This window comes from Trematomus bernacchii, unplaced genomic scaffold (genome assembly GCF_902827165.1).
Source record: "Trematomus bernacchii unplaced genomic scaffold, fTreBer1.1, whole genome shotgun sequence".
NCBI classification, from domain to species: domain Eukaryota; kingdom Metazoa; phylum Chordata; class Actinopteri; order Perciformes; family Nototheniidae; genus Trematomus; species Trematomus bernacchii.
Window position 1 is genome coordinate 26,070 of NW_022987865.1, and position 17,501 is coordinate 43,570.

A 17,501-nucleotide genomic window follows, 5' to 3' on the forward strand; every position below is an offset into this window, starting at 1 on the left:
ATATGTTTGTAATTTAGGATCATACCTGTGTTTAGTCTAGAAAAAGGTCAATGTGTGCATTTTATTATAAAGTTGTGTATATTTACAGACTGCTGCAAAAACTAAGAAGCTTATAAAACTCAGGTTTAAAACTAAAAGAGCTTTACAAAAAAGTAACACAATTAAAGATGTTTGAAGTTTTATTTTAGTTATTAATTTTCATATTTTTGCATTTCCTGTTTCTGCCGGAGAGAGGGGAGTTTGTCCCAAAGCTTGCTGCTGTATTTACTCCCTCCATCTGACAGGAGGACCCTCGTTGAGCTGAGAATGAGACTCCACGGAGTTCACTCCGTCACGGAGGGGGAGTGTGTAGGGCGTGGTTTGGGATTTGGGATTTGGGATTGGGCCTAATGGCGCGTTTCCACTACAGCCCGCAGCCCGGTTTAAGAGGGCTGTGATGTCAGCGGCCCGTTTGTGGTTGCGTTTCCACTTGGCCTAGTACCGGCCGGCGGGTCCTAATTCACAGTTTTTCTGGCCTCATAAAATCGTGGGGCCAGGGCCAGAGACAACCGGGCTGAGTTTGTGACGTCAACGCTCTCGGCTGCTGATTGGTCGGAGAGAATCGTCACAATCTGCGCGCGAGATAATCCATTTTTACAAACAGCATTTTTGTTAACAGAGGAGCTACAACAATGGCAAAGAAAAGCACACCATGGTCGGTCGAGGAAGTGACGACGTCCATTATATTGCAGATGATAAGGTCCAGCGGGTGCTCGACGGGACAACTCGCAATATCAAAGTCTTTCAGGAGGTCTCTACACAGACACTGGACTCTCCAACGGCGTTACTGGAGTCTGCATGGTACGTGTTTGCTAACGCTCTGCTTGAAAGCTTTGTGTCCCTGCTTTGTGTCCCTGCTTTGTGTCCCTGCTTTGTGTCCCTGCTTTGTGTCCTGCTGTGTGTCCCTGCTTTGTCCCTGCTTTGTGTCCCTGCTTTGTGTCCCTGCTTTGTGTCCCTGCTTTGTGTCCCTGCTTTGTGTCCCTGCTTTGTGTCCCTGCTTTGTGTCCCTGCTTTGTGTCCCTGCTTTGTGTCCCTGCTTTGTGTCCCTGCTGTGTGTCCCTGCTTTGTGTCCTGCTTTGTGTCCCTGCTTTGTGTCCTGCTTTGTGTCCCTGCTTTGTGTCCTGCTTTGTGTCCTGCTTTGTGTCCCTGCTTTGTGTGTCCTGCTTTGTGTCCTGCTTTGTGTCCCTGCTTTGTGTCCCTGCTTTGTGTCCCTGCTTTGTGTCCCTGCTTTGTGTCCCTGCTTTGTGTCCCTGCTTTGTGTCCCTGCTGTGTGTCCCTGCTTTGTGTCCTGCTTTGTGTCCCTGCTTTGTGTCCCTGCTTTGTGTCCCTGCTTTGTGTGTCCCTGCTTTGTGTCCCTGCTTTGTGTCCCTGCTTTGTGTCCTGCTTTGTGTCCCTGCTTTGTGTGTCCCTGCTTTGTGTCCCTGCTTTGTCTCCCTGCTTTGTGTGTCCCTGCTTTGTGTCCCTGCTTTGTGTCCCTGCTTTGTGTCCTGCTTTGTGTGTCCCTGCTTTGTGTCCCTGCTTTGTGTCCTGCTGTGTGTCCCTGCTTTGTGTCCCTGCTTTGTGTCCTGCTTTGTGTCCCTGCTTTGTGTGTCCCTGCTTTGTGTCCCTGCTTTGTGTCCCTGCTTTGTGTCCCTGCTTTGTGTCCTGCTTTGTGTCCCTGCTTTGTGTGTTCCTGCTTTGTGTCCCTGCTTTGTGTCCCTGCTTTGTGTGTCCCTGCTTTGTGTCCCTGCTGTGTCCCTGCTTTGTGTGTCCCTGCTTTGTGTCCTGCTTTGTGTCCCTGCTTTGTGTCCCTGCTTTGTGTGTCCCTGCTTTGTGTCCCTGCTTTGTGTGTCCCTGCTTTGTGTGTTCCTGCTTTGTGTGTTCCTGCTTTGTGTCCTGCTGTGTCCTGCTTTGTGTCCTGCTTTGTGTCCTGCTTTGTGTCCCTGCTTTGTGTCCTGCTTTGTGTCCCTGCTTTGTGTGTCCTGCTTTGTGTCCCTGCTTTGTGTGTCCCTGCTTTGTGTCCTGCTTTGTGTGTCCCTGCTTTGTGTCCTGCTTTGTGTCCTGCTTTGTGTGTCCCTGCTTTGTGTCCTGCTTTGTGTGTTCCTGCTTTGTGTCCCTGCTTTGTGTTCCTGCTTTGTCCCTGCTTTGTGTCCCTGCTTTGTCCCTGCTTTGTGTCCCTGCTTTGTGTGTCCCTGCTTTGTGTCCTGCTTTGTGTGTCCTGCTTTGTGTCCCTGCTTTGTCCCTGCTTTGTGTCCCTGCTTTGTGTCCTGCTTTGTGTCCCTGCTTTGTGTGTCCTGCTTTGTGTCCCTGCTTTGTGTCCCTGCTTTGTGTGTCCCTGCTTTGTGTCCCTGCTTTGTGTGTCCCTGCTTTGTGTGTCCTGCTTTGTGTCCCTGCTTTGTGTCCTGCTTTGTGTCCCTGCTTTGTGTGTCCTGCTTTGTGTCCCTGCTTTGTGTCCCTGCTTTGTGTGTCCCTGCTTTGTGTCCCTGCTTTGTGTGTCCCTGCTTTGTGTGTCCCTGCTGTGTCCCTGCTTTGTGTCCTGCTTTGTGTCCTGCTTTGTGTGTTCCTGCTTTGTGTCCCTGCTTTGTGTCCTGCTTTGTGTGTCCCTGCTTTGTGTCCCTGCTTTGTGTCCCTGCTTTGTGTGTCCCTGCTTTGTGTGTCCCTGCTTTGTGTCCCTGCTTTGTCCCTGCTTTGTGTCCTGCTTTGTGTCCCCCTGCTTTGTGTCCCTGCTTTGTCCCTGCTTTGTGTCCCTGCTTTGTCCTGCTTTGTGTCCTGCTTTGTGTGTCCCTGCTTTGTGTCCTGCTTTGTGTGTCCCTGCTTTGTGTCCCTGCTTTGTGTCCCTGCTTTGTGTCCCTGCTTTGTGTGTCCCTGCTTTGTGTCCCTGCTTTGTGTCCCTGCTTTGTTCCTGCTTTGTGTCCCCCTGCTTTGTGTCCTGCTTTGTGTCCCTGCTTTGTCCCTGCTTTGTGTCCCTGCTTTGTCCCTGCTTTGTGTCCCTGCTTTGTGTCCCTGCTTTGTGTCCTGCTTTGTGTCCCTGCTTTGTCCCTGCTTTGTGTCCCTGCTTTGTGTCCCTGCTTTGTGTGTCCCTGCTTTGTGTCCTGCTTTGTGTCCCTGCTTTGTCCCTGCTTTGTGTCCCTGCTTTGTGTCCCTGCTTTGTGTCCCTGCTTTGTGTCCCCTGCTTTGTCCCTGCTTTGTGTCCCTGCTTTGTGTCCCTGCTTTGTGTGTCCCTGCTTTGTGTCCTGCTTTGTGTGTCCCTGCTTTGTGTCCCTGCTGTGTGTCCCTGCTTTGTGTCCCTGCTTTGTGTGTCCCTGCTTTGTGTCCTGCTGTGTGTCCCTGCTTTGTGTCCTGCTTTGTGTGTCCCTGCTTTGTGTCCCTGCTGTGTGTCCCTGCTTTGTGTCCTGCTTTGTGTCCCTGCTTTGTGTGTCCCTGCTTTGTGTCCCTGCTTTGTGTCCCTGCTTTGTGTCCCTGCTGTGTGTCCCTGCTTTGTGTCCCTGCTTTGTGTCCCTGCTTTGTGTCCCTGCTGTGTGTCCCTGCTGTGTGTCCCTGCTTTGTGTCCCTGCTTTGTGTCCCTGCTGTGTGTCCCTGCTGTGTCCCTGCTTTGTGTCCCTGCTTTGTCCCTGCTTTGTGTCCCTGCTTTGTCCCTGCTTTGTGTCCCTATCTGTTCTAAAGCTCACTTCTAACAAATAAGTCTATTTTATCCTTACATTTATGTTCGACAACCCATGATTTTATGGAGCCCCGAAGGCTAGCTAGGCAGATAGCATTAGCGAGAGCTATTGTTTGCTAACACCATATGTGCCATTGTTTACGTTCAGTTTGTCTTTTCTATAGTTGTTGTTGCTATTTATAGTATTGTGCTGCAGTAGTTTGTGGAATTTACAAGTCATGTTTCTGTTCTAGATGATTACATTGGGACTAGCGAGGAGGAACAGTTCCCAACAACGTCCTCTGCATCAACAGCACAAACCGAGGAGACGATCTGGCCCAGCAGAATCAATGCCATGTCTTATCTTATTGCTTGTTGATAAATAATTGCACCCACCAGCGATCACACAGAAAGATGGCATCATCTAGGCGTCCCTCTGCAGTCAGAAATATCATAAACACCATCGTCCACAAAGCACTGTACAGGGGTTTATGGATTTAAGAGAATACTTATCACAGTGAAACCTTTATCATCTGTTGCAATTAAAGCAAATAAGAGAATAAATACTTGGTTAAATAATACATTTTAACTCTTTAGCAGGACAACTCTGCATACTGTTTGAAATTGAGTTTGCTAGCTTGAGGTCCTCCTCTAAAACATAACATTACATAATGGTATTAAGAATACATGATAAATACATGTAGTAAAGATTACTCAATTGTAATACCCTCGTTGTGCTAGACTCAAACACATTGCTTATATATTTCAAAGAGAAGAGAACAAAAGAAAACACCTATACAAAGAGAGCGGTGCACAGCGCTTAATATTTACTTGCACTATATTTCTGTTGATCTGGGTTATTGTGTTGCACTGTTGGAGGAGCCTGTGACCTAAGATGTTCATTGTCATAACTACACTAGCTATGTTCGTATGACAAAATAAAAAACCTTGAACCTTGAGGCTGTGTCTTTCAGACAAACCATCATAATCATATTATTTTATGCTGTGGATACTTTAGCCTCCATCCATGTTAACAATTTTTTACACTTGCATTTATGAATATAGTTCTGTTGTGTTTTACACTTTTGTATTTATGTTTATAGTTTGCTTTGATATTTGCTTAATTTATTAGATTATTATTATTATGGGGGCAGTACTGGTGCTTGAAATTCAAATATTTACTAAATAGTCAATTCTGATAACATTGTTTTGGTTTAAATAATTTGACAAACACATGTATGTGAAAAAGAAAAGATGTATTTATGTTCAATACAATGAATATTTAGGTATTACACGTAGGTTTCCTCAGGCATCCTGAAGTTCTCCACTGAGTGTGTGAAAGATGGAACAATCACATTCCACCACTCGGTAGCTCGGTCGGTAACTTCTGAAATACACAAACAAAAGCATACATATTTTAATACGTAAAAGTGGTAGCTACAATTAATTAAATACTTGAAATACTTTGGTCGTATAGGGAGAGTGAGCCTAACACATTGCTAGTTAGCGAACGTTAGCTTACCAAGTAGCATTGTAGTTAGTAGTGATTCGAGTCGTCCTGTAGTCTCTGCGGCGTAGGAGGACTGCCCGAACTCTCGCGTCAGCTTCTTCTATACCTCGTCTTGCTATACGTCGCCTCTTTCGAAACAACTCTTGTCTATTTCTTGTGATAATAAACCACACAGCAAAAAACAAGCAAACGATCGCTTTCACATCTTCACATCTTCATTGTTGTGTCGCGTTGAAGATGACGTCACGGCAGTTTTAAGCAGCGTCGCTCCGCCTACACTGCGTTACTATAGATACTACCCCAGTTCCTAAACTGTAATGGAAACGCGCCATAAAGTGAGCTGGTCCTAACGAGGCCAATCGCGGCCCAGCCATACCGAGCGGGGCCGAGCGAGGCCGTGTAGTGGAAACGCGCCATAACTCTCACCAGCTAACACTAGGCTTGTTTGAGACAAGCGAGACCTGCGCAATTGCGATCAACGTCTTGCTAGTGCGTTGCATGATGGGTAGTCATTTTGTCCGACTTGCTCTGGAGGCTCGCCTTCATGAGACGTTGAAATCTTGCGGGACAAAGACGCCCGCAGACTTGAGAGCGAGGCGGTGCAGTTTCTCTCCACGGGCTGCGGAAGCTAAATGCATGATGGGAAACGACTCGCTGGTATCTGGAGCTGAGCGCTCATTGGTGGGTTTTACCCCGTGCTGGAGATGAAGCTCTCCATTGGCTCGCTGGTATCTGGAGCTGAGCGCTCATTGGTGGGTTTTACCCCGTGCTGGAGATGAAGCTCTCCATTGGCTCGCTGGTATCTGGAGCTGAGTGCTCATTGGTGGGTTTTACCCCGTGCTGGAGATGAAACTCTCCATTGGCTCGCTGGTATCTGGAGCTGAGTGCTCATTGGTGGGTTTTACCCCGTGCTGGAGATGAAACTCTCCATTGGCTCGCTGGTATCTGGAGCTGAGCGCTCATTGGTGGGTTTTACCCCGTGCTGGAGATGAAGCTCTCCATTGGCTCGGCTAAAGTGTGTTGTTTTGTGTCAGTTTCACGTCGCCACTTCCATTCACATTTTTCATCATTGTTCCACAATGTTTATCATCATGACATTAATATCTATATATTTTATACTATACTTGCACTGCTTACCGTTGTCATACTTTATATATCTTAGCATATTCATACAACACACTGTTCATACTAGGCTAGGCTACTGTGTATATCTAGTGTATTCATACCCCTCACTGTTTATTCATCATTCAATTCATTCTATATTTTATTCTGTAGATTGTGAACATTACTTTTCACTTCACTGCTTGCTGCACTCCTGGTTAGAAGCTAAACTGCATTTCGTTGTCTCCTGTAATCTGTGCAATAACAATAAAGTTGAATCTAATCTTGAGCAGGAACAAATGTATTTACTTAGTACATATCTGACATTAACGATTAAACACATTTGTCCATTCTTTATCAATCAATCAATCAATCAATGTTTATTTATAGCCCAATATCACAAATGTTACATTTGTCTCAGTGGACTTCACAGTTTGTACAGAATATCAGTGACAATACGACCCCCTCTGTCCTTAGACCCTCTGTCCTTAGACCCTCTGTCCTTAGACCCTCTGTCCTTAGACCCTCTGTCCTCAGACCCTCTGTCCTTAGACCCTCTGTCCTTACGTTTCACATCATACAAGGAAACACTTCCAGAGAAACCCCACAGTTTAAAGGAACATGGGAGAAACCTCAGGGAGAGTAACAGAGGAGGGATCCCTCTCCCAGGACGGACAGACGTGCAATAGATGCCGTGTGCATTTATAAATGCAAACCGAGTCAAGCCGACTCCGGAGGTGGCGGTATGCACCTTAAAGTTGTTTGAAATCTGCCAAAAAACCGAGAGAAGAAGAAGAAGAAGCCGACTCCGAGCTGCGATCGGCTATTCTCGTCTACTTTCGAGGCGAGCCGCAGCTCGTCTCAAACAAGCCTACTATCTCCAACCCACTGTCTCACGGCGTTTCGTGTTATAGTCACGACATGTAATCTATTGATTCGTGTTCACCATTTTCCCCTTTGTTTCGTGTCTCACAGAACGATTTTAAAAGCGATGTATTTCTATTGGTAGTATGTTTCGTGCCTGCGTCTTTTTCTCCGGTCGGGTCGTGGAAGACCGGAAGCTGTGGTTCATAAACACATGTTCTTACTCAATGTCAAGCCACGATTATTGTTTTGATTTTAAATGGTATAATGTCTGACTTTTTTTGTCGTCAGTGAGGAAAAGAAATGGCTCAGAGCCTCAGGATACTGACATCTGTAGTTTTCCTTCTAATTTGTTATTCTTTTCTAAATAACACACAATTATCCTTGTTTTTATTTATTTGTTTAATTCCATAATCTCTGGCTTTTCTGCCGTTCCTCAGGAACTGAATTTCAAAATAAAAATAACCGGAAACAGACGTAGGCCTATAAGGGACATTTCGAGCATCATTGCGATACACAGCCACTGAACTGATTACCCAAGATCCTCAGCTATGGTTTCAGCTCGGTGATTGGATGTTTTAGCCGCAATGCCCGTTGGGATATGGTGTTAGTGCGATATGAAATCGGGTTCGGAGTTTAGGATGGCCGAAGACACTACACTACCCATAATCCCCAGCTATCGTTTGGGACTACAGTCCCCGTGATTAATCTTCAAGCTCTGGGATTGGATGTTGGAGTGGCAGTGCGCCAAGGTTACGCTGAGCGCCAAACAGCTGTTAGAAATGGAACGAAACCACGGCAGACTTTCCAAAACTGGACTCGAACGGGTCCAGCCCCCCCCCCCTCCCCCAGAACTACACATGCTGGCTATTGTGTTTCACAACATGTTCTATGGCACGTCTCTACTGGGAATTCTAGTTTTAAAAGACGTTTTCGTTTTTCCCACAATTAGAAGTTGCCAGTATTAAACTGTGTACAGCCCTGGAGGTTTAGGCGATAGGAAACACATTGGTGTGTACACATTTAAAACATGTAATTAATAAATGGGTGAAAATCGCTTGTGTCCATAATGCGCAGCATTAATATATACCCTCATGCCAGCTCATTGTTACTTTGTAATTCTACTCCACTACAATTCAGAGGTTAACCTGGTATTTTTACTCCACTACATTTATTTTAGTTACTTTGCAGATTCTGATTAATGATGTGAAATATAAACAACCCTTAAATCAGGCTTTAGTTACACCTGAGAAAAATTCAGGGAAAGGTGATTGTCAAGTGCCAACAATCAGGAGAGATATTTGATAGTTGCTGCTTGAGAAGACTAAACATTTATCTGCAGATCCCTATAAAGTATATTCATTACTCGTTATTCTCTACTAATAGTTAATTAAAGACTGTATATAATGGCTATTTTGCATATCCCTTTCAAGATTTCAAGATTTTCTAAGGTTCATTGACATATCATATACACAACTAATTCAATAACGTGCTTTAACCACTGGGCGGTGCACACAAGGTGCACACAGCCATAATCACTTTGTATTATTAGTGTAGGACACTTGTGTATGTATAACATCTGAAGATGTGTAGTTTTATTCATGTTTTCACATCATTGTACAGGATATTGCTATATTATTTCACATGTTTTACTTCTAATATCTGATTTGTAAAACATCACAGACAGAAAGGTATATCCGTCATTTAACAGTAAGCTATTGAAATTGTGAATCCATAGATGTGTCTCCCATCACCCAAATCCCCTGACTATTCTCTCAACTCAGTATTTACATTCTGATATTCAAAGAAAGTCCTTTTCTATCAGCTGTGCACCGTTATGGTGTAAATACAGCCTATCTACCAATTGGATCAAATATAAAAGTCAGCCGAATTACTATTGATACTGCAAGGAGACGTATTGTGTGAAGAGAAATGTAAGATGTTGTTTAATTGCTGATATATTTATGATCCACGTCACGTATTCAGTTTCGGCGGCAGTTCTTCCTGTTTGTCCAGAAGTCTTCTCATCAGGGCTCTATAAATAAAGAACTACGGCAGATGTGTAATATTTAATGCAGCAGAACCGTGTATTACAATGCCGTTATGTGATGACTTTCAAAGAGAAAAGCAAGAACACTCGGAATAAAGTATTATTTATTTTATTTTTTTTTAAATGTTTTTCGGATTTCACATCGCATGAACACCAAATCCCAACGTGCATTGCGGCTAAAACATCCAATCACCAAGCTTCTAGCTGAGGATCTTGGGTAATCAGTTCAGTGGGTTTGTATCGCAATGATGCTCGAAATGTCCCTTATAGGCCTACGTCTGTTTCCGGTGACTTTATTTTGAAATTCAGTTCCTGAAGAACGGCCTGAGATGATAGAATTAAACAAATAAATAAAAACAAGGATAATTGTGTGTTATTTAGAAAAGAATAACAAATTAGAAGGAAAAATATTTAAAAACTACAGATGTCAGTATCCTGAGGCTCTGAGCCATTTCTTTTCCTCACGGACGGCAAAAAAAGTCCGACATTATATGATTTAAAATAAAAACAATAATCGTGGCTTGACATTGAGTAAGAACATGTTTTTATGAACCACAGCTTCCGGTCTTCCAAGACCCGACCGGACAAAAAGACGCAGGCACGAAACATACTACCAATAGAAATACATTGCTTTTAAAATCGTTCTGTGTGACACGAAGAAAATGGCAAAATGGTGAACACGAATCAATAGATTACATGTCGTGACTATAACACGAAATGCCGTGAGACAGTGGGTGTTTCTCAATCGCGAGTACGCTTGCTTGGTAGCACATGTCTTCCGAGCATCTTGCTTCAGAAGCGAGGCAAGAATACTTCCTGCCATTTGGAAAACAAAGAGTGGAACAGGCTAGCAAGTGTGCAGGTGTGCGTCATATGAGAGGCCCCGCCTCCTTACATCTTCCGCCACAGATTTGGGGAAATTGGTCCGTGCGCAAAGCATTGTGGGGATTTTAAGACCGCGGAGTCTACTCATGTGCAACCTCGATATTTCTCCAAACGGAGTACGCCGGGCTCGGTAGATTTCCAAGTATGCTGGAGATTGGAACAGTACTTCGGCGGCACTCGATGACGTAGCATGCTTGAAATAGTGGCTCTGAAGCAGCTTTACTCGACATTGAGAAACACCCTGGGTTGCTATCTCTCACCTGCTAACAGCTAACTCTATCTCTATCCAGCTAACTGCTAACACTAACTCTCACCAGCTTCACTCATTTCCCCTCCTCGACTCCTATCCTCGACTCCTATCCTCGAGACTTAGTCCCGCCCCCAGGAGATGCGAGCGGAGGAGTCGAGGAGGGGAACCGAGGAGAGAGGAGGGGAGCCGAGGAGAGAGGAGGGGAAGCAGCAGGCGGTTAGAGAAATGAGAACTCCTCTCCTCTGAGAGGTCATTTTAAAGAGACGTCCATTAATGATGACAGGAGGCACAGCAGCCCTCTGTCTGATGGACAGATGTGTTCATGATGACTTATATATTTACTTTGATTCATTCACAGTGCGGTATAATGAGACAATAACAGGCTACAGATGCAGGCACACACACACATATATATAGGTATATATTGAAGTAAAAAGATATGATTCTAAACTGTATTGAAGTGAACATGTATTGTTTGAACTGTTTTAAGTAATCCCATATATAATGTCTTCTCACTTACAACTCACTGACACAGAGATCCTGTTTCACACACACACAGCTCCTTTTGGCCAGAGCGCACACACATGTTCTTTTCAAGGTTCTTTATGGGCATCATTATATCTGTGTACAAGGTTTAATTGTATGAGAAAGAATAGTTTATGTGAAAAATCCCATGGGAAAGTAAGGGAGTGGATATCGGGGCAGAGATAAGATTGACTTTGACCTTGTGGAACCTTAGAATCTCACGTTCTGGTCAGAACTCTGATTCGCTGTATTGAACCCGACCAGAAGTGAATCCAACCAGTAAAAACACCTGGGGGATGTGAGCAGCTCACACAGCTCCTCCCCACGGACTCTCTAATTCGCTTCGGAGTAAAATGGGAAGGAAAAAGTCAACACATCTCCGCCCCAAAATATGAATATGAATACTGTTGTTTTTGTATGTAAAATGCTTCTTGTTTGATGAGTTGGCTGGTCCCGATACTTGTATCCGCATCGCATCACAAACCTGAAGTCCGGAGTACTCTGTACAACTAAGTATACGTGTTCTATTTCCTACCAGTAAACTCGGATAATTGTTATAACTTTTGATTCCGGTGTTTTCAATTCCTTTCTTTATTAAATAGAGATCAGCCTCATTCAACGAACGGCGCGCAGCAGAGGGGGGGCTCTCAGCCACCCTAATAGGTGTTCTGCTCCAACAAGTGGTGACCTGCCCGACGTGATGAGTGCTTATCTCTAGAAAGGAACACCGATAGCCAGGGGACGGAATCCAGTCCAGGGGGAGGACACAGAGATACTGTTGACAACTAAACCAATGGCCATATACAAAAGGTGAGCAGACACCTGTTTTGACTATCAAAAATCTGTGATTGATTATACTAAAAAATTTAGAGTTGTCAGCAGCGTTCTCAGTGTTCTTAGTCACGGTGGGAAATGCAATACATATTCTAGTTGAATTAGATTAATAGTGCTTAGAGTCGGGTATTCAGTCCTGTACCTAACGCACAAAAGTGCTCATAAGAGGCGGGTAGTTTAGTCCCGTCCTATGAACCACTAAAAACGAACGCTGCAACGCTGTAAAAGATGTATGGGTTAAATTCCCCGTAAGTCAAAGTAACATTGATTAATACGGTTGGCTTGTAGTGCTTTAATTAAAGGCTGCTGGGGTGTAAAAAACAGAAGGGTTAAATTCCCCGCAGATCATGATAAGATTGATTAATGCGGTTACCTTTCGTGGTGCTTTAAATGTATAAAATGGCTGTAATTGTTATATGGTGGGTGATAGAGGAGGAGAGAGACGCGACCTCCAACTAATTATTTGGAACGACCGAATCTCATCACAACTCTTGCTGTGGGGTTAATCAGGCTCATTAAACGCGACGATAAAGAGATTTTGTTGACTGGGTTCCGACTCCTTGCCTGAAGCCGCAATCGCCGTGAGGGGGTTGTAGAAGCTTGCTTCAGGAAGTCACGCTATCTGTTGAAATATACATCGCACAATAAAAATCTGCCTGACAATATGGGGATAGAATGTGTGTAAAAACTACGAACATAATTTAAGAACACCACTCTGTACACAGTACATACTTAGAAAAGAAGTAGTACACGGAGATAGAATTCAGATAGTACGAAGTCATAGTCTGGAAGGCTGAATGCGACGATAAAGGATTTTTGTGGTTTGGGATTAAACTCCATGTAAGCGTCGCATCGCTAAAGAGGGGTGTCGAAGGGCGCTTAAAAACCGCAATTATCTGTTGGAATAAACATCGTACAAAAAGCCGGACAGACTGTATAAGGGAATAAACTCTGTGTGATTTTTTACGTCAAATCTGTGTAATAATTAAGAGAAAAATCTAGAAGTACTCCAGTGGAGACAGATTTGTTGTACCAGTGAGCGGGGACAACTTCATTCGTGGTCAGCTGCTGCCCTCTGGTGGCGAACAGGGAGTGTTACAATATTCTGAAAAATTACATACTGAAAATTTAGAATTAAAGACAATAATTGCCCAGTATATTAAATAAATACAAACGAACACGTATCAACATAAGTCAGATAATATAAACGAGGTCAATCATGGAAGGAGATTTTGAGAAAATTATATAAACGTTCCAATTTCCGGAAGCTTCCGCGAGCAACTGGTCAGGTGCTACCATCTGGTGGCCAATAGGGTGTGGCACAAAACAAACAGACTAATGATAAATTAAGGTTTGGCTCCATCTGCTGGACATATTGTATATTATATTATTTTTAGAATTTGAACGAGAAGAACAGTGGATGATCGTTAGTGGGATCAAACTGGGGGACTGGAAGAAGGCTGACATTTAATGCCTGATATATAAGTAATAATAATATATAATATATAGCTGATATTTAATAACTGATGTATAAGGCTCGATATTTCTGAAAATAAGAACACCGTCAACGGCATTCTATTTCAGAAAAAGGGGGGATAGGATATACATCAGACAATATGTATGTGAGATTATTACGTTTTTAAGAGAAATTTATCAATTTAAAATACTAGCTTTGGTTATTTTTTGTTTTGTTTTGTTTGTTGCTTTTAAGAGAAATTGATACATTTAAAATAATCTAGCTTTGGTTATTTTTTGTTTTGTTTGTTTGTTCCTTTTTTGTTTTATTTTTGTTCTATTTTTTATTTTATTTTTTGTTTTATATTTTGTTTATTGTTTTCTGCATAGTCTCTTGTCCACACTCCAGTCTAGTTGGTGGCGGTAATGCACCTACAAGTTGGTTTGCCAACCGCCAATAAACACTAAAGAAGTAGAAGAGATGAGTTCAAAACCATATTTCCAGCAACTTAAGGGCTTGGGATGAGACTTCTCCACACAGGTTGCTGACGCCAAAGGGGGACCCGAGAAACACGAGGCCAACACAGCAGAGTTCGTCTGGCTGAAGGCCATCAGGCCTAAGTGGCTCAACCCCAGGTTTTCCGGCCCCTACCGAGTGACCCAAAGGACCTCCCATGCCGTCCGCCTAGATGGAAAGGGAGACAACTGGTACCACTGGAGCCAGTGTGCGGTCGGGAAAAACACCTGCGAGGACCCTAGACGACATCAGGACAGATCTGGCCCTCGTCAAGGCAGTCGACCCAGGAGGCGCCATCAGCGGACCGGAGGAGGGGGATCGGGACGTCTCTCCAGCATCGACCCGGAGGCCGCCATCAGCGGGCCGGGGGAGGACAATCCGGGCACATCTCTCTAGCAGGCAGCCCAGAAGCCGCCGTCAGCGGGCTGGGGGGACAAAGACACGGCAAACCAAGACGGCACAGGGAACTCCACTTCCCGCTGAAACAGGTTGATATAGCCGGTGTGGAATTTTGTCTGAACAATCAATTTTTTGGAGGAACTTTCAACTTTATTTTTATATTCCCATTTGTTTAAGGGATTTGTATTTTTATATCCCATAATTTAAGGGATTTGTATTTTTTTATTCTACAGAACTATGTGTTACCAAAAGAGGGAAAAGTTTAATAATGTCTTTTCTAATTTCTGTGGCTACTTTTATTGCCATTTTAGTGACATGTGGTTGTTGTTGTGTGCCTTGTATCCGCTCATTGTGTGTTAGACTCATCAGTTCCACCATTGAGGGAAAAGCTGCCCCTTCCCCTTCGTACCAAATGCCCTTGTTGGCTTATGCGTCGGAGGGGGAAGAGTACGATGACTCAGCCGACAAGGACAAACTTTTTTAAACATATTTTAGTCTCCCTCCACTGTCATAAGAAGTTGTTATGGTGGACTGTTCCTAAAGGTTTAAAGTGCTCTAAATCCCAGCTTCTGATGGATTTATATAAATGTTGGGACAGACACAGTAGAAAAGAATGACAGTGGTTATGTTTCAAATGCTATATGTTGATCTCGTGAGGTGAGATCAAAAGAGGGATTGAAGTAAAAAGATATGATTCTAAACTGTATTGAAGTGAACATGTATTGTTTGAACTGTTTTAAGTAATCCCATATATAATGTCTTCTCACTTACAACTCACTGACACAGAGATCCTGTTTCACACACACACAGCTCCTTTTGGCCAGAGCGCACACACATGTTCTTTTCAAGGTTCTTTATGGGCATCATTATATCTGTGTACAAGGTTTAATTGTATGAGAAAGAATAGTTTATGTGAAAAATCCCATGGGAAAGTAAGGGAGTGGATATCGGGGCAGAGATAAGATTGACTTTGACCTTGTGGAACCTTAGAATCTCACGTTCTGGTCAGAACTCTGATTCGCTGTATTGAACCCGACCAGAAGTGAATCCAACCAGTAAAAACACCTGGGGGATGTGAGCAGCTCACACAGCTCCTCCCCACGGACTCTCTAATTCGCTTCGGAGTAAAATGGGAAGGAAAAAGTCAACACATCTCCGCCCCAAAATATGAATATGAATACTGTTGTTTTTGTATGTAAAATGCTTCTTGTTTGATGAGTTGGCTGGTCCCGATACTTGTATCCGCATCGCATCACAAACCTGAAGTCCGGAGTACTCTGTACAACTAAGTATACGTGTTCTATTTCCTACCAGTAAACTCAGATAATTGTTATAACTTTTGATTCCGGTGTTTTCAATTCCTTTCTTTATTAAATAGAGATCAGCCTCATTCAACGAACGGCGCGCAGCAGAGGGGGGGCTCTCAGCCACCCTAATAGCTGTTCTGCTCCAACAATATACAGGGTTGGGTTGTAATGGAATACATGTAACGGCGTTACGTAATCAGAATACAAAAATCAAGTAACTGTATTCAGCTCGCGTTACATTTGAAAAACGAGTAATCTGATTACAGTTACTTTAGTAAACCTGAAGTGAATACATTTTGGAATACTTATTGGAATTATTGGTGGAAAGATTTCCTCACAACATTTAATATTCATTACTAAAGGTACAGCCGAATCATCACAGCGCACAAAACCTATTACCGCCGCAGATGGACCAAAAAAGGGAGCGTTTGAAAAACATGTGCGTTCCGCTCAGTGAGACAATAACAACGAAACATGGAGGAACAAAAGTCTGCGTTTAAATCGTGTGTGTGTGTGTGTGTGTGTGTGTGTGTGTGTGTGTGTGGAGGTGTGTGTGGTTAAAACACATCAGCCTGCAGTCGCTCTTTAGCCTTTCTAATGATTCTGAAGGTAAACAGTGAAGGCACTTCGCGCTCCTCTTCTCAGAGTTAACCGTCCCGATGCCTCCTGGTGCCGCAGAGGTTTCACTGGCAGGACAGAAGGCGACCCGCCCGTTCTAAGCCGTGTCCCTCACTCCTCACATCCCAAGCTGCATCCCCAAAAAGTGTATTATGTAGTTTCATCGTTTCAGATGTTATGTTTCAGTTGCTCTTGATAAGCCATTCAAACAGTAAAAACACGTTCAGTTTCCTTTTGCTTTGTGTGTCTCCTGTTCACCAAAACATACCCATCTGTGATGGAAAGAGAAAGTAATCCAAAAGTAATCTGATTACGTTTTTAAAACACGTAACTGTAACTGTATTCGGATTACTTTCAGAGCCATGTATTCAGTAATCAGTAACTGATTACATTTACAAAGTAACCCTCCCAACCCTGGATATATATTTATATAAATATATACAATTTCAGAATCAAACAAGTATGAGAGCACTCGCAGCATAATAACGTAAGCTAACGCTAACTCTCACCAGCTAACAGCTAACGCTAACTCTCACCTGCTAACAGCTAACGCTAACTCTCACCAGCTAACAGCTAACGCTAACTCTCACCAGCTAACAGCTAACGCTAACTCTCACCTGCTAACAGCTAATGCTAACTCTCACTTGCTAACAGCTAACGCTAACTCTCACCAGCTAACAGCTAACGCTAACTCTCACCAGCTAACAGCTAATGTTAACTCTCACCAGCTAACAGCTAACGCTAACTCTCACCTGCTAACAGCTAATGCTAACTCTCACCTGCTAACAGCTAACGCTAACTCTCACCAGCTAACAGCTAACGTTAACTCTCACCAGCTAACAGCTAACGCTAACTCTCACCTGCTAACAGCTAACGCTAACTCTCACCTGCTAACAGCTAACGCTAACTCTCCTGCAGATTTCACTGTAAAAAAGATTCGTACACCACATTATTTGAACCATCATATTTTAATCCATAAATAGAAAATAAAAACAAGAACACAATTATAATTACAATATCTTTATAAATATTGTGAGACACATTCTCTGGGGTCTGAGAGACCCTAACCCATTCTCTGGGGTCTGAGAGACCCTAACCCATTCTTTGGGGTCTGAGAGACCCTAACCCATTCTCTGGGGTCTGAGAGACCCTAACCCATTCTTTGGGGTCTGAGAGACCCTAACCCATTCTCTGGGGTCTGAGAGACCCTAACCCATTCTCTGGGGTCCGAGAGACCCTAACCCATTCTCTGGGGTCCGAGAGACCCTAACCCATTCTCTGGGGTCCGAGAGACCCTAACCCATTCTCTGGGGTCTGAGAGACCCTAACCCTCTGATATGAAACAGACCTTTATTAATAACTAATAATAAACAAACAGCATCACATTAAACACTAAACAACTTAATAAAAGTACTCTGTGTGTATTCAGTGTGTACTGTGTGTATTCAGTGTGTAGTCAGTGTGTACTGTGTGTACTCAGTGCGTACTGTGTGTAGTCAGTGCGTACTGTGTGTATTCAGTGTGTAGT